This window comes from Amblyomma americanum, chromosome 9 (assembly GCF_052857255.1).
Source record: "Amblyomma americanum isolate KBUSLIRL-KWMA chromosome 9, ASM5285725v1, whole genome shotgun sequence".
NCBI lineage: Eukaryota > Metazoa > Arthropoda > Arachnida > Ixodida > Ixodidae > Amblyomma > Amblyomma americanum.
Genome location: NC_135505.1, coordinates 31,500,051 through 31,526,429, shown reverse-complemented (window position 1 = coordinate 31,526,429; position 26,379 = coordinate 31,500,051). Strand labels below are relative to the sequence as shown.

Sequence of the window (26,379 nt, the reverse complement as noted above, 5' to 3'; positions counted from 1 at the left end):
AGACCTCGCCAGGTCCACCCATGTCTTTGTGCGTCGAAACGTCATCAAGCCTTCGCTCACCCCTCTCTTAAAACTAGGCTTTTATCTGCTAGAAAAGCGCAAGAAATGAAATAGAGGTGTGGCCGCCGCCAGCCATTTGCGCTTTTGGTGCGGTGACGTCAAGAATCTTTATGCACATGTCCCATATCTATCTATAGTATGAATTTCCAAACAGTGATTACAGAGCACTTTTCGCTCTTGAAGTCATTAGTTGAATCAAGTGGCAGAAAAGAAGTTCTATTTATAAATCGTATGTTATCACTGCTTGCCTCCAGTATAATCCCCCACGAGGAACGAGAGAGCCATGAAATCAATTTTTAGTAAGAAGGAAATTTAGCTTACATTTTTTTATTGCCCCTTTAACAAACGTTTAGAAATACGGTCCGCAACCAACAACTTATTTTAAATCCAATATTTCGAGATGAACTCGATTCCTTGTTCACGGAAGGCTGAAATGAGACCCAGCAGCAGCAGGGAGCAGTCTTCACTTTACCTTGGCTAACACGTGGCGCGGTCTATTAACGCATGTACAGGGCTGCGTTTCCGGAGTCCTATTCACCGTCGCTTTTGTTATCCGAATGTGCCATGAATCGATGTCGCGCCGCTTGAACGAACGAGGTTTCCCGTGCAAGACGTTCACCTGTATTTTGTATTCTATTCTGTATTCTGAGGATATTCTGTATTTGGTGCGTTTGCAGCGCTCGACACGATGTGGTTACCCTCTGAATTCATTTATCGGACATGATTGTTGTGTTGCCTGATTCGCTGGTCGAGGTTTTTGGTTTCGCCAATGGATGAGGCCGTGCACTTGGAGCATGGGATATTTTAAATGACACCCGGTTGTTTTCTATGGGCGCGGCCTTTGGTTCATGCCAGCAAGTGCCTGATCATTGAAACAGGATGTAGTGTCTCAAAAACCAGTTTCAATGCTAAGCCGTTCTCTACCACGACCCAAAGACCTCATCACCACAATATGTGTGTTTTGAGATATTTCTGGTAGTCGGTAACGCATAATTTGAGCTGAGCTCGCCCCCCGCTACCGCTGACATGTGGCGTTTTACGATCCAAGCCACCCTCCGCGATCTTCCCGTGGCCGCCACCTTCTGATTGCTCATTCCTCCGCTCTCGCCGTGTCGGCTGGCATTTCGCTCCGCTACTGCCCGCCAACGCGCTATCTGTGAGGTGGCTGTTACTCCTGTAGCGCCAACGACGCCGACTACGACGCAGAACGCATGGACGGGCGCCTAAAGGTACGGACACACTGGTGGAAAACCGCGCACGATGCGCCGCCGGCGGCCCCGGTTAGGGCACTCGGCTACTGAGTCGGAGTTACCGGGTTCGAACCCAGCTTCGGTGGACGCATTTCGATGCAGGCGAAACGCAAAGGCTCCCGTGTGCTGTGCAATGTCAGCGCACGTTAAAGATCACCAGGTGGTCGAAATTATTGTGGAGCCCTCCACTGCGGACCTTTTCTCCTTTCTTATTTCACTGCTTACTTTATCCTTTCCCTGACGGTGCGGTTGAGGTGTCTGCCGAAATGTAAGACAGATACTGCAGCATTTCCTTTCCTCAATACCCAATTTTTCAATTTTCCGCCGGCGGCAAGACGCTTGCCGCGAAACCTGCCGCTGCGGCATTTTCGGCGGCTTTCCGCGTGCCGCGGAGCGGGGAGACCAATAAATGGAGCCCGCTTTGGTCACGTGGGGAGCGTCAGGGCCGCCCATGGAGTAAGAAAAAACTAGGAGGGAGCATGACGTCACGCGCTCAGCCTCTGCAAGCCATCCTCCTGTGATTCCACTGCCGAGGGCCCTTTTGCGCACGAACTCTTGGGAAATAGCCCCTCCACAGTTGCCAGACTGCCAACCAGCGCTTGGATCATCGTGCTTTTTAGTCTGACGCAACACAACGAAAGGGCGAAACCGAAACCGAAATCCGGCTAAGAGCTACCGCGGCCGTGTCACGTGAAGTCGTATTTTTCATGATCCTTTCCATTATATTTTTATGACTAGGATTCAAGATTATGACGTAACGCTCCCTCCTAGTTTTTTTTTTCCTCCATGGTGCCACCACCACTTGGCTCCAAGCACATTACGTTCAAGCGGCTGCAGCGGAAGCGCGCCCTCCTCCAGAAGCAGGGACCTCGACCATTTTTACAGTGCGGCTCTTTGCAGCACACTCTTCACAGCCGGTGTTGCCTTCCCTTACGCCCCGCGAATTGCGCCTATGGCGGCTTGGTACGCGTTTTTACTTTAATTTTTTGGAACTTTTAAGAGCTGCGCTCTAGAGCAACTGGCTATCATTTGCAAAATCCCGTGCTAAAGGTGCCTGACCTCCTACATCGGTGAAGCCAAAAAGCCTTGACCAGCGAATCAATCAACAAAATAATAACGTCCTCTCAATTAATTTGAAATGGAACCACCTTTTCGGGCACTGCAAACGCGCCGAGCACACAATCACATTAGAATAAGTGAGCGTGTTGGCCATGGCGCCTAATTTGTTCAAGAGTCTGCTCGTGGAGCCATCGCATATTCTGTTCGCAAAGGCAGCTGTGAAAGGACTCCGGAAACGCAGCCCTCCGCATAGGTTAACGGACTTCGCCACGTGTTAACAAAGGGAAAGCGAAGGTCGCTGGCTGCTGGTGCTGGCTCGCATTTCAGCCATCTCTGAAGAATGCGCCGAGTTTCTCTCGAATCATAGAGTTGGAAATAAATTTTTGCTTTGAGTCAGCATTCTCTAACGTTTGTTTTAAAAAACCCAACCATGCAGCCCAGCTGAGTCTGTTTGAGAAGTAAAAACCATAGAACATAGACCATCAGGCATCCGCCGAACATGTTTTCGTTCAAGTCCATTAAATATAAAGGAAAAAAAACCCGCACATCTGTAAGTAGCGGCTATGACGTCAATCACTTGTTCTTAACTGCATAGCAGATGAACGGTGCCCACACTGCAGCTGAAATGAAGAGAAAATAGGCGTTTCCTTCCTGCGCTCGCACATTGTGGCCACACGCCAAGGCCGGGAAAACGTGCTCTCAAGCGTGTCACTTTGGAATATTTCCTGCGTGCTTTATGACCAAGACGTGATAATACAAGGCTAGAAAAAAACACTAAGCCCGTGGGACCCATCGATGGCTGACGCCGAGGGAGCTTGCATTAAGCTTTTTCCGCGCTACGTGCGTGTCTGCTCTGTTAAACGTGCATGTCTCGCTCGAAAAACGGTTCTGGGGTCGTGCTGACCAGAAAGAACATTATCCGATTATGCTGTTGAGTGAGTGCTTCTTGGAATGCATCCTACCTGTTCATGGGATCCAGATTCGCATGCTCTATTTCGATTGTGTACGTGGCTCTGCAAAGAAGTAGTGGCGAGGTTGTTATGGACAGTTCGCCGCCGAGAATGACGCTGAAAAATGTTAGGCTTTTTTGTCTACTCACAGATGAAGGTGTGCGGGAGTTTTTATTTGTCCGGCATGACGGTTAATCATGCAAGCCCAAAGTAGAACCGAACCAGTATTCGTAGTGGAAGTGGCAAAGCGTTCAGTAGCCTATGGGCGTAGTGATTCACAAGAACCCTCTCAAATATAATGAAACCCTCTGTCCTGGCGCGTTCACACATTTTTTCTCAGTCCGCATGCGGTCGCTGCCGGCGGCACTAAACCCAGGAACTCGGGTTTAGCAGCCAAACGCTACATTCAAAGCGATGTTTTGTCCTTTCGGGAGTAACGACAACCGCTGGTCTCCAAGAGGATGTGTCGTCAGCGAAAATTTTAACTACGGGGCAAGGAAGGCCTGTGCGTGTTCTAAGGACTAAATATTGAGCCCTCGATGCCCAAGAGACTAAAGGCGCTACGAACGGTATTATTTTGAAGCGAAATTTTCACTACGCTAGGTAAAACCGATTTCACCATGCGTTGCCTGTTGAACTTCATGTGAGCCAGAGGTCAAGTGTGGCTATAGGCGTTACCATATGTGATCCACCATTGTGTCCCACCAGTTAACCTTTGAGTTTTGAGGAACCGTTTGTCGCACAGCTATCTGGTTGGTGTCATAACATTTCTCTTTGCATTCAGCTTACATGCTTTAGTCAAGAAGGAGGCGAGCTTGCGACAGGGGTTTGGACCAATGACATATGCGCCTTCAGTTGCATGCAATAAGCCGCCGTTGATGTGTCCACCAGGATGTCGAGATGTGGGAGCTAATACTTCCTTCCCTTTCCTCAAAACATAGGTTTTCGCATTCTTCCACGTAAGCAGATTTCAGTACACTCAGAATTTTTTGTCCCCGCTCGCTTGCTCTGCTCCGCTTTTCGCTGCAAGAGAACAACTTTGATGATTTGTGTGCTGCTGATGAAATTGTAGCCTTTCGTAATCTAAGTAAGGAGAGTACGCAACATGTGAAAAAATATATAATGCATCAAGGTCGTCCGTGAGCAAGCCTTGGCTATCCGGCAGGAGACCATGACAGCCGCTTTAAAATGCTCCTTTTAGCAGTGGAGCGACACGCACCTGAGAATTCGACTTAGTGCACTCGAAGATGTTTTAAATGTGTAAGGGGGAGACTGAGTGGTGGGCCTAAATGATATACACATTTTTTGTGTTGATTTAAGTACATGATTTTTTTTTGTGCAGTAGCGAACTGCTGCTCTGAGGTGGAAAACGGCCAGTCGTCTTCTCGACAATGTGCATTAGACGCAGCCAAAGCCTCCTGGAATTTTTCAAGGCCTCCGTACTTTATTCCTCACACCCTTTGACGTAACCTCACCTTGACCGGCAGGGAACTGGGTAACCAGTCAAACCAGTCCGTGCACTAGTGCCTGGACATGTCAGTGGATGCATGCGTGCTGTGTAGAATGTTTTGAAGCGAAGCATGTTTCTTCTCGTAGCGTGGTTCTGTTTTATTTTGCAAACTTGTGCGCTGCGTATGTGTGCTGTAAAGTGAAAGTGTCAGCAGCAGAGGATGGGCCACTGCTGCATCCCGAACTGTCGCGTAAATTATGACGACGGTCCCAAGGTCCGCGTTTTCTCGTTTCCCAACGACTACAGAAGCATAGAATGCAAACGAGTAATCCGCCGTGATGACGTTGGCATCGACACTCTGCGCGCTACCAAGGTGAGATAATATCTTACATGTCCATAACTGTGACTGTCAAAGGATACGCAGTGATTCAGTACACTAACTACGACCAATTGTCAATTAAAACACATAATATGGTTATAATACTACCAGTGCGAAACGTGGCGTTCATCATCTGTTATAAATTTGAGAGTTTATGATTGTTAACTGGCGTTTAGTAGCACGTATCAGCAGAAGTGACAGCAGTAATGAGCGCTAGTGACAGCAGTGACAACAGCAGAGCAAAAATATGTGATACTAAAAGAGAGAATTCGTATCTTTTTCGTAGATGCAGGTTGGCGAGCTCTCTTTTAAGCCTGATTTTCTCCGGTCCACAATCTGACAGACAGATTCAAATGGCAGGACAGTACAAGCTGCGATGAGCCTTACGCGTCTAACTCCTGACTCGGTGCCGCCGATATTCTTGAATTCTCGATCTTACTTTTCAAACACTGCACCGATTCGCGAGGAGCCCGACGCAAACCGAAGACGCCGCGAGGCAACACACCTGCAGCAGGCCATCGAGATGTCGCTTTCTACGCATGAAGATGAGGAGCGCAGGAAAAAGGTATAATCATATGAGAAACTCCTGTCGCGGCTTGAAGGTTTTCACAGGTCATAGTTCTGGATGATGAGAAGAACCAATGCAGCTGTTGTATTCTTTCACATTGACGAGAACTGAACGCACCCAGAAGCCTAACGCTCCAGAGCAATCGATAATTTACCCATGGTCCCCGCCTACTGGAGAAATGTCGCGCTACGCGGCGGTGATGTGCCATTCCAGAAAGACTTGAAGACATGCGCAGTCTGGAATCGGTTCTCAAAAGTGTGCAGCTGTACAGAGAATCAGACCGCTGCGAAAAAGAAGAAAAACAAAAGGCATCTTTTCAATTACTTTTTTCTCTTTTGAATGGTCTTTCAAATGATGGCCTTCTTCCGCAGGAAAAAATTGAAACACTAGAATTTTTGGCCAAAACGCCTCATCTCCTCCTCAAAGAAAGGACGGCATACAGGTATACTTCGGAGCTTGTAATCTTGGCCAGCATATTTTGTACAATTTTCCCCCTGCGTACAAGTTTGTTCGCAGCTGTGGCAAAATAACACTGCCTCACCTGTGTACGATCTCTAGACTATTTAACAAGTACAACGTTAGCCATGGAACAGGGCAATGCGATCAGGAATTTTTACAGCATATAACGAAAAAAGTGAACCCTTTGGAACTTCACGAAAGAGCCATTTCGTTATGACGGATGACATCCATCTACAATAATATTTTGAGTATAAGGGAGGTTCCATCACAGAAACAGCATCCAACTCCTCTGAAGCTTCCAAAACTGCGCACGTATTCATGACGCAGTCGTTGCTTTCTGGGCCCAAACATGTGGCTCACATTATGCCAATCTTCAGAATAGGGGCAAGAGATTTGCATGGAGTCATTAAAAAGATTATTTTAGGACTCTAAAAAGCAGGACTCAATGTTATTGCCGTTATAAGCGATAACAATGCCATAAACAAAAACGTGATGTCGTTCCTTTCCAAGGAAAAAACAACTGAAATAGTATACACCCATCCAGCAGACAGTTCACGGCCATTCTTTTTTGTGGTGGATTCTGTGCGCCTGTTCAAGTGCATCAGAAACAACTGGCTGAATCAAAAAAAAAAATCCAGACACTGGTATTATTTATTCCTAGTTTAAAAGGACAGAATCCAAAGTTCAAATCAAGAAAGCTTCATTTCAGACGCTTCGGCACCTGTCTATTTTGGAAAGGCATAACCTGTCCAAGTTTGCCTATGGACTAATATACAATGCCCTGCACGCTACAAATATTGAGTGTCAAAATGTGGATCTTGCCCCTAAACTACTCAGCCCTTCGTAGCACAATCCCTGAAAACTCTTAGCATAAAACCCGGCTTTCGCTGCGCCGGCGACATCGAGGAGTTTATTTAATTAATACACAAGTGGTGGAGCACTGTAAACACGAAAACGCCACCAAAGGGCCGATATCTCAGAGATCCTTATCAGGAGCCTGTCTGAAGCGTGTCTGACATGCAGCTGCAATTTCTGTGATTTTGTAGATTGGCTTGACATGTGGAATGACCTAAAGATGAGTGCCGGCCGTTCTCGCTCATTCACAGCAGCAACTCAAGCAGCACTCCGGATGACATCGTATTCATTGATATAATTCAGAAGATAGTGCCTCGAAGAGCTCAATTTTGATAATATCTTGCTCGGTAAGTGTGCAACGGCAGTTTAGAGAACTGGTTAGGACGTTACCGCCGGCTTGCTGGATCCAACTACCACATTGCTGTTCAGCAAATATATGAGTCTGAAACCCAACTGCGTCTTCAAGACTCACTGGCATTTTCCGACATTAAGGAACTTTCAGAGTGCAGCAGCATCACATACGACGCAAATGATTTAAAGGATTGGTATAGCATTAAATTTACTTGGGATGACATTAAATTCAAACAAAAAGTTTGCCGGTCATCGTGTACATAGCAGGTTTCAGCGCTCACGCCGCCTTGACGAAAATTCAATGCGAAGCTTGTGCAAGAAACGTCGCAAGAAAGGACAGGGAAATTCCGCCGGACGAGAGCTGTCTAATAGAAGGACCCGCAATAGGAGCGCTCAAATTTCCGCAGCCTGTCGTTGTCAACGCTGTTTTCCACACTGAAATTGTGCTGCAAAAACTTACGATGAACGAAAACACCGAACAATTCCATAGAACACGCCAAAAAAGGGAGTTGCTCATGTGCCAGCTCAAGCACCTTTTGAGTGACAACGAAGATTTGGATCTTTACTGCAACGATCATCACCCGGATGCAGTAAATGCTAACATCTTGTGGGCTGCCACCAACACCTACATGAAAAAGTACGCCGCGAGAAAGACAGACCAGCTGACGGCTAAGAACGCCCAGCTCAGGGGAGGAAACTAAAAACATTCCAATAAGCCGCGACGAGGCTGGTTGCAACGAGGGAATAACGATGCCGAAATAAAATAATCTGTGTTATATACTTTTTTGCGTGCCTTCTTTTTGCCTTCTGAATATGAAAGAATCCCAGTTGTCATGCAATGCCCATAAAAATGATTTTTGCGTCGCGAGGGCGTTGAATTTTAAACAGCCAATGTTTAGAGCTCGTGCGAGTCGCTCATACAAAACCCACAATAAAGCACTGCGCGTGCGCTTCCGGCAGATGCTTTCCCGCACCACTCGGTCAAGGTGCGGGACGACACGGGGAAAGTGCGCGGGCCTGAAGTATTCTAGGAGGCTATGACGCCGCCCGCAGCAATATTTGCCGCCCTCGGCCAGAACACGCGATCACATGTCGACAGCCGCGGCGGTAAGTAAAGAAGATCGCGCCGACGCGGCGCCGGCAGGAATGGAGTTGCACCGAGTGAAAATTGCAATGATCACAGCAGCGCCAGCTGCGTCGCACTTGGCTTGAAGACGCACCCGGCTCGTTCAGAGTTTCTGCATAAGGAACGGTGTTATAAGCATATATTCTGTTTTTAGGCTCATAAAAGTTTGCTGCAGATCTGAATGACCATAAATAAGAAATTATTTGCATGAATAATCGCAATAGGGTACATCAATCGTGACAGGTTTGCACTAACTACTTACATGCTTCGTATACGTGTTTTTTTTTTAGATGGGGACGTTAAAAATATTGCTCTTGAGGTAAAAAAAAACTTTTAAGAGCAAATTATTGCATACATTGGCAGACGCCACAAAAAAAAACAGACAAATCATGCGAACTTGCATTGTTATTAACTAAATTCTAGTAGCGAACTGTGCCGGTAGGCGCCTGGTTAAAATTACCGATTCCTAGGCGGCCTCTAGTAATAGCAAGAACAGATTTTATAAATTCTAAAGCGCGATTACCCTCGTCGCTGTTGCTGAAGTAATCTGCGCCATTTCCCCCGCAATTAGAAAACCATGCGCTTGCGTGTGGTGCGGGGGAGGGGGGTGCACAAAATGAGGTCAATCAACTCGCGCACGCTGTGCTAAGCCCCTAAGCCCCGGCTGTGCTGCAGTGCTTCCGCTTCATGCTATTTCGGTACTCCAACACGGGCAGGCAAGAGGATATGACGTTCCACATGCGTCACGCGGTGTCGCGATTTGATTGGCCTCGCTCTGCGCCCCCTGCAAGTGCGCGGTTTTCAAAAGGCGCCAGAAATTGCCAAGTTTAGTCGATACTCGGCGTCAAGTGTAAATTCGCTTTCAAAATTCTAATCACTGTAATAGCTATTGCTAAATGCCGACTGCCATAATTTAATTGCAATCAGGTGCTGATGGGTAATAAATAAAAATTTGGCTATAGGAATTTAGTTATTCACTTTACTTGTTAACAAGATTCGCTTGTTTTTGACGTCCGCCAACACTTTTATTACTACGCCGCAAGAAGATTTTCTTTACATCAAAAGCCACTTTTTTTTGTTGGACTTTCTTAAAAAAATCACCCGGTATTAGTCTCGAATTCAAAAGGATAATTTGTTTTGTGCCACGGGCTGTCGGTGATCCTTTATTCAGGAAGCCGGAGGCTGTTGAACATATTGTTGCGCCGATTACGGTGCATGGCGCGGCGCTGCGCGCCGGGTATAAGAGGATGATGATGATGATGAAGGTGATGTCCTCAAGCTTAATGGGTAGACGATTCCTCGCGCTTCAACCTCGTTCTCTTCTTCCCTGCATGCAGCGCCGCACCACGCAGCTTAATTAGAGTAACATTATATTTAAAAATTTCCGGGATGGTGTATTTTTTGAAGTGAACTTTGCAGAAAGATTTTTTTAGATCTCCATGGAATTAGGTTTTTGCAATTTAAAACGACGTAACGACCTAATTTCGTAAGGCTCCAGTAAAAGTAAAAGAACAGCCTTATATTATAGATCTACGGCCCATATATGAGCATACTTGTCATGCGTGAGATCCTCCAACCTCATATCTTGTAGAAAATATCGGATGCATTCAAAACTATGCTGCCAGATTTGTTCCACGGAATTATGATTTTTGCAGCAGTTTTAGTTAAAGGAAATCTTGGATGGCAAACAAAAGCGGGCAGTCTATTAACCTCAAAACTAGAACTCTTTTCCCATACATACTGTTGTTTCACCAAAATAGATTAGGATGTGTTGATTTTGCCTTTCCTCGTCATCTCTAAGCGATGTTCTCGACACGCGCTGTTTCACTGATGTTAATCGCAACACACCTTTCCCGCACACTTTCCGCACTCTGTGGTAAGCTGCCCACATTGTATTAATCAATATAAAACTTCTCCGACTTTAAAACCTTCTTATCGTTAAATCTGACATCGACGCGCATCCACCTGATACCACTTTTTTCGCTTGTGTTTTGTTAGATTGCTTTACCTGATGCGGCAATGTTCCTTTCTTTTTGTGTTCTGCGAATTTTCCAAATGCACTAGTGCTTGTTGTAGACCTGCAGATGCGGCAGTGTTGACGAATTAGTTTTTTGCCTTTTTTCTGCAATTTTTTTGGACGACTTAGCTTTCATTTCGGTAGTCGCCCAGCAGTTAGCTACAATCCCTATGTGGCGGTGCATGTATCCGCGCAAATAAATAAATAAATAAATAAAAATGACGTTATAGCACACGATACGCGTGTATTGTAATGCTTAGGGGTTTACATAGCCTGTGGAAACGCTAGATGACTGTTCGCCATGCTTTTGTTCAAGTTTGAGATATTCAAAAGTGTTTAGGTGATTCTGTTGGTCGAAGATTTAACAGTCATGAGTACCAAAGTGTATAATTGGCTGTGTAAAGTAGAAACCTTCAATAATTTACCTTGACACTGGTCGCCTGCAAACACGATCACTTGCCCGACTGCTCCAGTCTTTTTTTTTTAAAGAAACGCAGTGGATGGAAATAGAGGAGCGGTAGTCTAGAGGACATCGCGCCTGACTCCCAACAGAGTGGACAACGCTTCCATTCCTGTCACGGGCAGAAAAATTTATTTTTCTTTTAGCCGCTGCTGTCTTTACATGGACGATAACATCCTGACGTTGCACGCTTCGGGCGAACCCTTTCGCACTAAGGGATGATTCGCAGCAGAGTCCCGCTTAATCTGCTCAAAATTTAGCCGTAAAAGAACCATCGGTTGTCGCAGTCCAGTTTGTCCCCGCAAAGGCCAATTTTTGTCCAAAAGGGCGAGAAGAGGGCTTAGAGTGTGTGGCCGCTGGTCTCCCATGGAAGGTCTGCGCACGTAGGGACAAGACCGCTGTTTATGAACAAATGGAAAGTTTGCTTCGAAATAAGCCCTCCAAGAATGCAGTACATATCCGGTGCACTCGGTCACGCCGCAGACCTCGACGTAAACGTCATCTCACTGCAGTTTAGGCAGTACACATTTGGATAAGCAATAATTTAGTCCTTCTCCTTCCTCTGACATCAGCAACGGTGCTGATCATAGGTTGTCACTGCATTTAAGTAGTGCAGCAAAGATCGTTATACTTGCGTTTCCAGTCTGTTCATTCTAGTCACCATTTGTCGCTGTCCGTTTCTCTTTGGGTCTCACGACCCAAAGCGATTGCTCTGGAACGGCCGTAATTACGCGCAACAATTTTTTATACGCCCTACGGTATTACTAACAGTGTTTTCAGCGTTTGAGAGCCATCTCACGAGAAACAAAGTTTTAATGAGGTCTTTGCTCACACAACACAGCAGCCGTTTATGCTGAAACCTGCATGTCTTTCACTGCATCTAGGTTCGAGGACGTTGGGCGTTCGAGATCAGCTTGACAGTCGTAGGGTTGGACGCCAGCCGCGTTACGAACCTGGTCGCATCACGTTAGTCGCTTCTTTGTCAAAGTGTATAGCGTACGGGGTTCGGCCTTTATATAGACAGTTTCCAGTCACCAACAAATTTAGGTTTGCAGACAGGGACAGTGATTCTGCTCCGACCGACTGTGAAGTGCGCTTGTTCCTGCCGCCGGCGCCGATGAGTTGATGATGTTTTTTTCGTGGAAAGAAGTTTTTTCGTGGAAAGAAGTTCTTTTTTTAGAACAATTTTCTTAGGAGATTTATTTCGCCTCCCTGTCTGCTTACTTTTTACTACACTGAGCAACTGTTGGCTGCCTGAATTCAATAGCATTTCGTCTGTCAGATTGCGCAGTCACCCCTATCGCATTTTAAATCTTTTCTTTTTTTGTTTTTGTTCATATTAGAGTGAATCGTAGCCACCGCGCCAAACGCAGAGACCTCAAAGCCGTCGTCTCCACATTTTTGAGTTAGCGCGCCACTGTGCTGCATGCTCCGAGCAGAAATTCCAGAGTGTCTCACCCTTGTCAGCATCCGGCGTATTTAGTGGCAAGCATGGCGATGCTGTAAAAGTATAGTTGATGCATGCCGTGCTTCACAGAAACCGCTCAGACCAGCTGCGCCGTTTCCGTTTGAAACGCCGTTGGCATTGGGAACGAAAAATAAGTAATGTCCGTTGACCTGTCATAAAGAATAAGCGCACAACAAAGTGTCTACCATTCGCTGTAGTCCAGGCAGTGCGCGTAGAGCCGGAAGTTTCACAGGCACTCCATCCGGTCGCTCTGGCAATTGTGAGCAAGGCCGGAAAATAGCAGCTCTCTTATATTGAAGTCTACTTGCCGAGTACGCCGAATATCAAAGTCAGCACTGCGCATTACCTCAACAAGGAATTATCATTTCCATCAGTGAGTACCGGACGAATTACAGAAGCTGCTGGTGATTTAGTAAGTTGTAAATTTAATTGCATTATTATCAGTCATGCTACACTGGGCCTCATCATTTAGCCCAACACTTTCTTGAGTTTTTTTTATTTTGGAAAACTGTGGTTTTAGATTCAGTGTGCCTAAGTCAGCAAAGAAAGCAATAGCTACCACAAGTGGCTTCTTTTTCTTACTATTGTCATAAAACACTTAATGACATTTAAAAACCATTGCAAATAAATTTGTGACCTTGAAAGATACAACACAGTAGCCGCTGTAAGGCGCGCAGTCTAATTTCACAAGATTTCTTCATTTGACATAATGTGGTTTCACAGAACCATTCCCTCTATATTCCTGTTTTCCTAGCACATTCTGTCTGCCATAATAGCAATGCTCTGCCATAATAGCAATGGTCCTTTTAGTATAGTCTAAAAGTTTTATTGGGGCATTCTGCGCCGTTATGGAGCACTTCACTCCAGAAACAGAGCATACGTCTGCTGTTTGAGGCGGCGTAAACCGAATGAAAGGAGGAGGATGAGGACTTTAATGCAACTGAAGTTTCTGCCTGGTTGTGGGCCTGGCATGCTACTCGAGGATGAGATAGCCATAGCCCAACTCCATACATACTCATAGATAATCATAGCCATCGATACTCATAGCGAAATATTCATAGCCAAATCATAGCCAAACCTGAGTTTTTTTCCATACTGCTCGTATATATTGCGACACAGGCCAGGTCTCGGCTCTTCCAACATAATATGCTCAGATTTTACACACGCTTTCTAACTACGGCTGCTCTTTTAACAAGCGGATTTTTCTCCAATTTTCCAACATTCTCAAGGAAAATCTTAAGCTTAAATCAAGCCTTCAATCATGCCTGTTTTAAATGACACCCTACGGTGCAGGATACCCTGTGCACACCTGTCTTGTCGCAGGAAGGACTTGAAATGCTAGGTCAGCTCAGGAATATTTTCTTATGAAAGCCATTTGAAGCACTTTGCAACATGAGTTTTATTAAAGCGCAGTCATTGTTCTCTGCTAGGTAAAAATCATACTTGTTTCTTTGCCGTCTATCATAGGTAAAGTAGTTAGTTGTCTAGGGATGCTGCGAAATAAAATGAATATTGAACGACTGCTTCCAAATGAGATCCCGCCTTATGTTTCACAGAAATTGCAGCATAAGTCGTTCACGACATATAAGTGTATTTCTCACCGCTTAAACCACATTGAAAGTAAACCACGAGTAACATACAGGTGGTGATGTTCTGTACCCTTCAACAGCTGCGTGGGTATACCTCGCGCAGCATTTGCATAACACATACAGACGGGTAGCAGCAAGCGAAAATTCGTGCCTTAAATAATTTGCCTCACGCCTTTCTTGCTGAAATTGCGGTACGAAGTTTTACAGCATTGGTACAATATTTTTAATACGACTGAAGCACTCATGAGAAGATTGCACATTTAATATGGTTCGACACAGGTTCTAGTAAGCTACTGGGAATTTCGATTAAAGGAGTGAACTTGTGCAAAGGGATTGAAGAAGAAAGAGACGGCGAGGACACGACAGGCGCTGTGTCCTGTCCTCGCGTCTCTTTTTTCTTTAGTTCCTTTGCGCAAGTTTAATCCATTAATTGCGGTTATGAACCAACTCGCCAAGAGAAGAGTGCTCAGGAATATCAGTGGGACTTTTTAGGAGTTGCAATTTAATAATTGGAACCGCATTGAAGACACAAAAGTCACTAAAATATGCAGGACATTAGAGATAGCGACGGGGCCAGTTGGTACATGATATCACCGAAAAAAAAAAACAGCGCGCTTACACGGTACAGAGAAAGAAGACAGAGAAGAGCGCGCTGTTTTTCGGGGATATTATGCTGGACAGTCATTTGCATAAGTGCATCCTGAACACCGTGCTGCTAGATTTCCAAGATTATACGGAACTGCGGAAGGTCCTCCTTTCAGAGACTGAACCTGCAAGCAGGCCCTTAAAATAAATATCATGGCACCGCTGCTCTCATACAATGCATAACCACTCCTGCGACTTACCGTTCTTACATGTGTTTGCGACGTTGTGGACACTGATAACTCATAATGTTGAACATGGCTCAACTTAATTGCAGCAACCCTAGCCTTCAACCGACGCTTTCCCATGATTGTTAGTACTTCGCTCAAATTAGCTTTAGCAAAACGAGGGTTCCACCGTATTAGAAGTTGTGACATGGCAAACCATTGCCTGCGCTGCAATATTCCAGGCGGTCCACATAAAAGTGGCCATGCTTTTCAAACAGAGCAAGTGTCATTGCTCAGTAAAACGAATTGATATTTTCTGAGCACGTCGCCGATTGGGCGGTATTTAACTGATTAATTGATTTCTAAATGAACTGATCCCTAAGAACTAAATGGCGAGCGGCTATAATATTGGCTTCAAGAATAGACTGGCAGTTGAAAAGTTTCAGATTGTCCTGAAAAACAAGAATAGCTGAAATTTTTCGCTCCAAAGCGGCATTTACAGAGCTTTATTTGCACGTCTAACAAGAAAGCTAGCAAGTGACAGCTGCGAACACACATCTCCCGCTTAGTGCACACCCATAGCACACGCAGAGCTCTGTCACAACTGTCTCACGGCTTCGAAGAAATGCGGCTTCTGTTCTCAGAGGTTCGCCTTAGGATGCTGCAGCCGTATCACTGTAATATGCAAGCTTTTTTGTATTTAGTGAGCTCGTTTTCGATACTGAAAAAAAATAGTTTGCATAAATGGCACCATGGTGCAAAAAACTCGGGCAGCTGTATATTGAGATGATCTACAACTCTAGCGTTGACACTTTAACAGCGCGAAAGCACTAATCCGGAGGTTCAGGGCTTATCGGAATCGCCTCGTGCCGATGTATGTCCGCTCCGTCCCGCGCCCCTGCTCGCTCATTATGGTCGTCTATATACGCATCACTAATCACGAGGTTCAGAGCCTAGCAAAATCGTGTCATGCCGACTGTATGCTCGAGAAGCGCCAACGCTCCGCCTTGTGGCACTGTCCGCTCATCATCGCATTATACGCAGCACAAATCCGTGCTTTCGCATTGATTCGAATGTAGTAAACCCGAGAAAAATGTTAAAGCGCGAACGCTCCGTCTCGCGGCATTATGCACTCATTGTCCTGTTCGACGTCGCACAAACCCGTAATTTTCGCACTCATTCGGATGTATAAAAATTATATTCCATTTTCGTTCCCCTGACACGAATAGTGAAAAGTTTGCTATCCTCTGCTTCTCATTGCTTCCAGAAAAAAAATACTGCTAACTAGGCTATGCGACAACAAAAGCACAGAAATATTTTGACTTGGCTCAGATTTCCCGTATTTTTTTTTCAAATTCGCTTGCTGTTAGTTGCGTCATACGATATATGGTTGCCTGTCTAACGGCCAAGTGATTGCAGAAGTGAATACGGCTGGTAAGCTAGAAAGTGTAATTGTGTTGAACTTAAACCAAAGTTAAACCACACAGAGGTGTTTATATGAGAAATACTGAGTGAAAAAGAAAGGGACATTACCCGAAAGCTGAAACATCCTATGGATACTTATACAGTGATTTATATTGTCGCCAACGCGCGTTAAAACTTGGATTAGCGCTCTAGACTGCATCTTCAATCTCCGAACCCGCTATTGCTTACATGCCTAATTGTTTCAGATGTGCAGGAAAATGGCTAGTGTAAATATCTAAATTTAAAGTTGCTATCTTTCCCAGACAAATTGTATTTCCTCTTCACGAATTATTTCTGACCTTTGCAGGCCGAAACACTAAACGGTGGCGGTTTCTTTTCCTGCTTTCAACGATGAGCGAAGGGGCGCATTCACTGCTCGAACGTGATAGCCCTCCGAGCGCTCTCATTGCGTTATCTGATGTCCGAATGCACTATGATGCACTAAGTGCAATTCTACCACATATTATTTCGCAAAACAACGCAACCAAAGAGCTTTCAATAGACTTGGGTTAGCTAACACCACTGCTAACATCGTAACACGATTTTCTGAAGATTGTCTGAATTCAGACACTGCAAAATAGACAGAGGGTCGAAATTATTACGGAGCCCTCCCTTTCTTCCTTTCTTCTTTCACTCCCTCCTTTATCTCTTCCCTTACGGCGCGGTTCAGGTGTCCAACGATATATGAGACAGATACTGCGCGATTTCCTTTCCCCAAAAACCAATTATTATTATTATTATTATTATTATTATTATTATTATTAATAATAATAATATTAATAATAATAAATAGACTGGCCGCTCGCACTTCAACACAGTGAAGAAATCGAGGCGTTTATAAACATCCAAAATCTTGTTCAAAATTTCAGTCGAGCCATTTCGCGCCTCATCTAAAATGTCCTTACGAACTATGTGCCACGAGAAGTGGCAGTCAACCGCTGGTGTGTCATTATATGGTTGTTGCTTGAGTCTAAAGATGCTCCAGCATCTGGGTTCAGAATATCTCAATAACACATCGTGACGCAAAACTAGTCGCATAGTTCCATATGCCTTCGAAGCAGCTTCGGTGAGAAATGTTGCCATGAACCATGTAAAGGATGCCCCATCTGAGAAGCCTGCACGAACAAATCCACCAATGTAACTAGGGATGCCATGTGTTGCTAGTTTCTCATAGAACTGCCAGCTCTGAGTCTCGGTTTATCAACCCTCATATCTGTAAAGTTTCAGGCAGTATTCGAGGCAGTACCTCGTGCCCCTTTTCGTGCCCGACCTATGCTGCCAGAACGAATGATCGAAATCGAAAACAGCAAAGCACAGCCCGTTGGAATGCACATCGTCGCAAGCGAATGTCGACTATTTATCGGCGAAATGAACTCCAGTTGATCTACACCTTAGGAAAAAATACCCTTTGCTCTCATGACATGAAGCTAAGAGCACCTTTCGGCGCCAATTAAAACAGAACAGGACTTGGCCACCCTAATGTAGTACCTGGCCACAACCTTCTATGAAGAAACCAATTAACCCTCGGCCTTCATTCCCCAGCGCATGCGGAGCAACAGACCACGGCTGCGGCCAGACCTGTGACGCAGCCGAGGGTGCTGAGAATTTCTGGTTCCGGACAGGCCGCCATCGGAATCTGAACCTGGCAACGTTTAACACCAGTACTTTATCTAGTGAAGCTAGTTTAGCAGTGCTGTTCGAGGAACTAGCGGGAATTAAATGGGATGTTATAGGGCTTAGCTTAGGTAGGAGGACAGGTGAGGCGTATACACTACTAAAGGACGGACACATACTGTGCTATCGCGGATTAGCGGATAGACGAGAACTAGGTGTGGGATTCTTTATTAATCAGGATATAGCTGGCAACGTAGAGGAGTTCTATAGTAATAACGAGAGGGTAGCAGGTATAGTAATTAGGCTGAATAGGAGGTACAAGCTGAAAGTGGTGCAGGCCTACGCGCCCACGTCCAGCCATGATGACCAGACCATTGAAAGTTTCTATGAGGACGTAGAATCTGCAATGAATAAAGTAAAATCACAGTACACTGCACTGATGGACGATCTTCATGTTCATACAACGAACGATGATCTCACAGCCATCATTACGGAGGGCGCAGTAGAAGTAGGCGGTAGGACAGTTCGACAGAATACCGGAAAGCTATCTCAGGTGACGAAAGATCTGATTAAGAAGCTCCAAAGCATGAGGGCGTCTAAGCCTAAAGACAGAATTTAACTCACAGAGTTATCGAAGTTAATAAATAAGTGCAAGGTAGCCGACATAATGAAGTTTAATATGGAGAGAACCCAGATGTATGCGTTAAGAGACAAGCCATGTGATGTCATTAGCAATATGGATAAGATAGTTAACGTGGCCGAGGAGTTCTACACAGACCTGTACAGTAGCCAATGTAATCAGAGCGTTATTGAGAAAGACAGTAGTACACAGCAATGCGTCATCCCGCCAGTAACGAAGATGAAGTAAAGAAAGCGATAGGAGCATTGGAAGTGGGGAAAGCAGCTGGGGAGGATCATGTAACAGCTGATCTGTTGAAGGATTGGGGGGGGGGGGGGATCGTGCTAGAAAAACTAGCCGCCCTGTATACGTAATGCCTTATGACCTCGACTGTGCCAGAAGCTTGGAAGAGTGCAAACATTATCTTAATTCATAAGAAGGGAGACGCCAAGGATTAGAAAAATTACAGACCGATCAGCTTACTATCCGTTGCCTACAAAGTATTTACTAAGGTAATCCCAAATAGAGTCAGGGCAACCTTAGGCTTTAATCAACCGAATGATCAGGCAGGCTTTCGTAAAGGATATTCCACAACAGATCATATTCAAACTATCAATCAGGTGACAGAGAAATGAGCACTATAACCAACCTCTATATTTAGCCTTCATTGATTACGAGAAAGAATTTGACTCAGTAGAAACCTCAGCAGTCATACAGGAATTGCGTAACCAGAGGGTAGAAGAGCCTTATGTCAAAATACTGGAAGATATATATAGCAACTTCACAGCTACTATAGTCCTCCATAAGGTCAGCAATAAAATTCCCATAAGGAAGGACGTCAGGCAAGGAGACACGATCTCGCCAATGCTATTCACCGTCTGTTTACAGGAGGTATACCAAGCCATGAATTGGGAACAGTTGGGAATAAGAGCAATGGAGAATACCTAAATAATCTGCGATTCGCTGATGACATTGCCTTGCGGATTCACTCAGGAGGTGAACTGCAAACCATGATCAATGAGTTAGACAGGCAGGGCAGAACGCTGGGTCAAAATTAACACGCAGAAACCATGGTAATGTTCAACAGTCTAGCAAGGAAACAGTACTTCACAATTGGCAGAGAGAGCCTGGAAGTTGTAAAGAAATACGCCTACTTAGGGCAGGTAGTGACAGCTGATACGGATCACGAGAGGGAGATAACTAGAAGGATAAGAATGGGGTAGAGCGCATATGGCAGGTTCTCTCAGATAATGAGTGGCAGTTTACCGATTTCCCTCAAGAGAAAACTGTACAACCGCTGTATCTTACCGGTACTCACCTACGGGGCAGAAACGTGGAGGCTAACGAAAAGAGTTCAGCTTAAGTTAAGGACAACGCAGCGAGCCATGGAAAGAAAAATGATAGGTGTAACGTTAAGAGATCGGAAGCGGGCAGAGTGGGTGAAGGAGCAAACACGCGTTAAGGACATCCTAGTCAATACCAAGAGGAAGAAATGGGCTTGGGCAGGGCACGTAATGCGAAGGCAAGATAACCGCTGGTCCTTAAGGGTAACGGAGTGGATTTCAAAGGGAAAGTAAGCGTAGCAGATGGCGGCAGAAGGTTTGATGGGCGGATGAGATTAAGAAGTTTGCAGGCAAAGGGTGGATACAGCTGGCAAAGGACAGGGTTAATTGGAGAGCCAAGGGTGAGGCCTTTGCCCGGCAGTGGGTGCAGAAAGGCTGATGATGATAATGATGAGTTTTTTCAGTGTTTAAATGTAGTACATTACTTTCACTCCAGGTTTTTAATCGATTCATTGCGGCATTTATAATTGGGAGAAGAAGCTGAAATGAGGTGCCTTGAAAAAATAAGCTTGTATCATCGGCGTAAACGACGTATTTTGGTTTATCATGTATTGTAACTGTATCATTTTTCTATAATATGAACAGGCGAGGCCCTAAGATGCTGCCTTGCGCACATCAGTACAAACTGATTGATATCATGACAGATGGGACCCTATTTGGACTTTCTGATAACGATGTTGAAGGTAAGGCTTTACAAGGTTTAAGGGCGTTCCGCTCATGCCGTATATATCCAGTTTCTGCAGTAAAACACCATTATTGAGGCAGTCGAAAGCCTTTGAAAAGTCTACAAAAATACCAATACAGATTTCTCGATTTTCAGTTGCATCCAGAGTAGTTTTTTTTTTTATTTAATAACGCCGTTTCGGTTGATTTCCCGTAGATAATGCCATGCGGGGAAGGGGAAAAAGACTGAACTTTAAGCAAAAAATAATTATTCTTTTGTAGATTATTCTCTCTAAGCCTTTTGAAAAGGCCGGTAATATTGAAATTGGTCAATAATTAGACATATCACTTTCATCTCCCGTTTTGTAGACAACGATAACTTCTGATACTTGCATTAACTTTGGGAATAAACCAGTAGACAGGGCGCGATTGTAAATATGGGTGAGAATAGAAGCTATGCAGTCAATTACGTATTTTATCGGCGCAATTTGTATGTTATCTATATCACAAGCTATGCAATTATTTACGGAATTAAAAATACTGCGAACACTATTTTCATTGGTAGGATCTAAAAATACACTGTGATCATTGGCTTTTATATTGGGATTAACAGTTTTGAGGGTGCGTTTTATGAAACACCATCCTTAAAAAAAATGATTGAACTTTTCTGCAAGCTCGATTCCTTTTACCTTATGACCTTCGAGAGTAAAACTAGTGACACCTGCAGAACTTGATTTGCAATCAACTAGTTTGTTTATTTTCATCCGGACTACAGCGCTTCCATCGCAATTTTCGCTCATAAACTCATTATGCAGATATTTTCTTTTGTCATTTCTTAAATGAGTAGTTAGCTTATTACGATAGTCTTTGAATTTTTGTTGATCAGCCAGCGACTTTGTTTTTATAAATTTCATGAACAACTTGGGTTTCCTTTTAATCATCTTTAGAGTATGGCGGTTGATCCAAGGTTTACGATTCCTTCTTGACTTCTTGATGACCTTATCTTTAAAATGTTCATAATATAATGACTTAAAACGAGAAATGAATAGCTCATAGGCATCATCGGCTGCATCGGAAGAAAATACACCGTTCCAACTTTCGTATAATTATAATACTCGAACGAAACGCTTCAAGGGTCACGGGTGTGATGCACTGTGTTGTTTTCACGGCGGGTAAATCAGTTGTTTGCTTTTTGATGCCCCGTACAAGTACATAAATCGGGTAGTGGTCACTAATATCACAGCATCGAACTCTGGAAAAATATAATTACTATTTATGTTGGCTACAAAAATATCAAGAATGGTAGCAGTTTGCATTGTGACGCGGGTTTCAGTTTGGGTTAAAGTAAGATGGCCACTGGACTCTATCGTTGATACAAACGTCATTTAAGCAGGAGTTGGCGTCAGCAAGTAGATACTGAGATCTCCACCGAGAATGAGGTTAAGATTTTCTTGATTGACATAATTCAGCAAGTGATCTAAATGACCGATAAAAACATCAAGAGAAGAATCCGGTGGTCTGTACATGACTGAAAACACATTTCTTTGTGACGCATCCGTTAAACATTCTACATCATCACTTACGAAAGAAAATTCGGGTATAATATCGCAGTTTAGAGAATGTTTCTTTAGTATTGCCACTCCAACCCCATGTTTAGATGTCCGACTTAGGAAGAAGGTTTGGTAGCAGTCTCGTTTGTAAACTTCAGTGGTGCGTGTGTACCAAGTTTCAGTCAAAAATATGGCACCGAATTCAAAACTGAATTCATCAAGAAAGACGGATAGTTCGTCTTTATGTCTTGCAGACTGAATGTTTAGACGAAAGCAGGTTAGATATACGTCGGTGGAACAGCGTTTTAAAACGAAATAGAAACATTCCACTATGCTTTACTCGGTTTCTGTTATGATTGGCTTTCCTCAGGTGGATGCTGTTACGAGACCCTCAATTTCGCAATCCTTGTCTGATAACATTATTTATTTTTATTTACATAATACTGCAGACCTCATGTGGTCAAAGCAGGAAGGGCAGATAACAAGGCATATTTACAAACACCATAAAGTTATTACATAGACAAAAGGTTTGACACATGACACAAATGAACGAAACAAGTCAAAGGAAATACATTGCACATCAATCTGCGCGTCAAAATTCATTGCTAAGATTTCTTTCAAAACTGTCACTTGAGACAATCTGTTCAGGCAGTGCATTCCAATCGTTTACTGTGCACAGAAAGTATGAGTATTTAAACAAGTTAGTTTTCGCAAAATATGGTGTTAGGGCATGGGTATGTTGGTGACGGGTTTTTCGTGTAGTTGAAGGTGTAACATAAGGTGAAGAAGAAATTCCAAACTCTCCCTGGATGAGTGAATGAAGAAACCTTATCGAGCAATTTTCCGTCTTATATGAAGAGGTTTAATTTCGTTGGAGGCCATTAAAGCAGATGGGGAATCAGTTCTCTTGAATTTATTGTAAATGAAGCGCACAGCCCGCCTTTGCACGTTTTCTATTTTTGCTATATCTTTCTTGGTGCACGGGTCCCACACTATAGCCGCATACTCAAGTTTGGACCGAAAAAGGGAGTTATAGGCTAATAGCTTAACGTGACTGGATGCTCCTTTGAGTTGTGTTTCAAAAATCCAAGTTTTTTTAACGCAGATGAACAGATGTAATAAACATGGTCGCTCCAGTTAAGCTGTGAATTTATTAAAACGCCTATAATTTGTATTTTTCGACTTCCGAGATAGCGGTGCCGCAAGCAGAGTACCTAAAATGGATAGGAAGTTTCTTTCTTGTCATGCGCAAAAGCATAGTCTTATCAGAATTGAAGACCATTCCTGATCTGTCACACCAGGCCACAATTTCGCGGAACGCATCATTCAGAAATATTTGGTCAGCCACAGACCTTATTTGGGTATACAGCATGCAGTCATCGGCAAATAAACTAATTTTAACATTTCTATCAATGGAACACACAATGTCGTTTACATAAACCAAAAATAACAGTTGACCTAGTACACTTCCTTGGGGTACGCCAGATGTCACTGGAAGTAACGTGGAAGAGATGCCACCAATATCCACAAACTGTGTTCGATTTTGTAGGTAGGAGCAATCCAGTTTACTAAGGTCAAGGGCACGCCTATTAATTTCAGTTTTTCAAGAAGTTTATTATGGGGAACTTTATCAAACGCTTTGCTGAAGTGTAAAAAATTATGTGCAGTTGTCCAGATTTATCTAATACGGAACTAAAGTTATGGATAGCAGTAACCAACTGCGTGACAGTTTAAAAACCTTCCTGAAGCCGTGTTGAAATGTAGACAAGCATCCTTTAGAGTTTAATATTCCAAGTATGTGGTTAGCGATAATGTGTTCGATTAGTTTGCAGCAGGTACTCGTCGAAGAAATCGGACGGTAATTGCTTAAACACGCGCGGTCCCCCTTTTTATGCACAGGCACAACTCTGGCGGTTAGCCAGTCGGGGGGCAATGAAAAAGACGATAAGGATAAACAGAAAATTTTTGTTAAGAATTGAGCTAATGATTCAGCATAACGGCGGAAGAAGGCGTTTGGTATGTCATCTGAACCATACGAACTTTTGGTATCTAACCGGAGTAGGGATTCAACAACGCCTTCGTAGGATACAGTGATTGATTTTTCAGGTGGAAGGTCAAACACATGTTCATTGGCACTTTCTTCAGAAAATACAGAATGAAAGTAGGCATTGAAATGCGTAGCAATTGATTGAGGACACGTAACCACGTTGTTATGCACAGTGATTTGAGTTGTTTGCTTGTGGGAAGTTCTAAGGTGATCCCAAAATTTATGGGGATCATTTCGTGTAAATTGTGGAAGACTCTCTGTAAAGTAATGTTTTTTGTTCTGATGTAATGCTAGAAGAAAGCTATTCTGCTAAAATAGCTAACTGACTAAAACTGGCGATTTATCCAGGGATTTGCTTTCTTTAAGCGCTTCTTCTTATCGGGTATGAAGCTATTGATACAATATTTACAGTGTTCCTTGAACGTGTTCCATAACTGTGTGACACTGATTCCCTCAAAGCTTTCATAAGCTAATTCCAAGTAATCAAGGGTAGATTCATCCAGTGCTTTTGAATAATCATTTACGTTCTTATGCTTTGCTTTTTCTATACGTCCGTGGACTACAGGTGAAGATACGACTATTAACTTGTGATCAGATATCCCGTCATGAACAGATACTGTGCAATCACAATAAGAGCGTTATATGAATACTAAATCTAAGATTGACTCAATAGAACCATGTATTCTGGTTGATTTGGTGACTATTTGCTGAAGGTTGTGGGATAACATTATATCATAGATAGCGTCAGCATTTTCAGAACATCCAAGGTTTTCGTTAGACCAGTTTATGGTTGGCAGATTGAAATCCCCCGCAAGTATCAAATTTTTATATCTTTAGTTGAAGAAAAAATCCTGCAGCTTATGCAGATAGTCCATGTCTGAATTAGGGGGCCTATACAGTGCACATAAGATGAAAGTGTAGCCAAGATATGTGATTTTCAGAGCAATGCTTTCATGGTTTTCTGGTGAATTTAGAACTATAGCGGAAACATTCGGTTTTAATAAAATGGCTACGCCACCTCCTCGTGACCCCCTATCACGCCTAAATACAGTTTATGGTGGAGGAAAGATGCAATCATTATGATATCACAGTGATGCCAAGTCTCGGTTATAACAACTATATCAGGGCTGTGAGTAAACAGAGCGATCTCAAGGGCAGTTGCCTTGTTCACTATGCTTTGGGCATTTATGTTTAAGATAACAAGGTCACGAAGAGCTGGGTTATCTAAGGTGGTCTGTCAGTCAGAGTTACTAGAAGAGAGAGGAGAAAGGATAATCCGTTGTTCAGTTGAATCGTTCCAAGCGTACATGCTGTTGCCAATTTTGAGCTTGTCATGAACGAGATAAGCCTTCTTTCCATCCTTCCTTTCGGTTTTGAAAGATTCCCAAAGCAATTTTCGTTTTCTTAGTGTCTCCTTAGAATAATCATTTTGTATGAAAAAAGCCGAACCTTTAAGTTTACTAACATTTGCATACAGGGCCTACTTTTCATTAAAATCTTGGAAGAATGCGATTACAGGACGTTTTGAGTTATTTGCTTTTCCTATTCTATGTATACGGGCAATGAATGACGTTGAGACACCAAGGTGTTTTTCAAAGACCTCAGAAATCAACTCTTTTTTAAGTTCCTCTTCAGTTTCAGAGGTATCTTCCATTATGCCATGTATAATCAAATTCGAGCGACGACTGCGATCCTCCAGGTTAGTGAGCTTTTGATGTTGCTAGGAAAATGACTGCTTTATCGAATTCATATGCTGTTCGATTGGAGCAAGTGGTTCAATACCGGCCTTGAAGTCGCCAAACAGATGTTCTATGCGATCTAGTCTAGTTGCTAAGGAGCTGAGAGATATATCTAGCTTACATTGGAAAACTTTCAGTTCCGAAATTTCCTGCTGTATGATGGTTTGGGATTCCATGATTTTGTCGAACATTTCCTGAACAGTGGGGCCAGGGTTGCTTTCTACATCACCGCATAAGAGCAGTTTGCACACAATTAAGCATTCATATGCAATGCACATCAAACGCCATGGGCACGGCAGGACCAGCAACATACGGTTATCGCTTTTGCATGAGGAGTAGCAACCAACCTGGATAAGCAGAAGGGAAGGCACGCTTAGAGACCGTTTTCCGTGTGGTCCGCCGTGCCCAGTGAAGTCGAAGCGCTGGGGATCTGCTCTTATACCGGTTTTTGAGGATGACGTCACTCCCCAACCGAAGTGGCCGGCAGGGG

The 26,379-nt window shown here is 43.9% G+C and overlaps 1 protein-coding gene across 3 annotated transcripts in view; it reads left to right on the top strand.

The window, feature by feature from the left end:
• The window catches only part of LOC144104008 (dermonecrotic toxin SPH-like), a 137,568-nt gene that overhangs the window by 33,049 nt on the left and 78,140 nt on the right, over positions 1–26,379 (top strand). The window contains exon 1 of one of the 3 annotated variants that reach the window (XM_077636789.1): positions 12,689–12,825. The exons of 1 other annotated variant lie outside the window; for it this stretch is intronic. The gene's annotated coding sequence lies outside the window, so the exon portion shown is untranslated. Of the gene's footprint in view, positions 1–12,688; positions 12,865–26,379 lie in introns of those variants that run through there. One more of the 3 variants, XM_077636788.1, reaches the window with a different exon arrangement.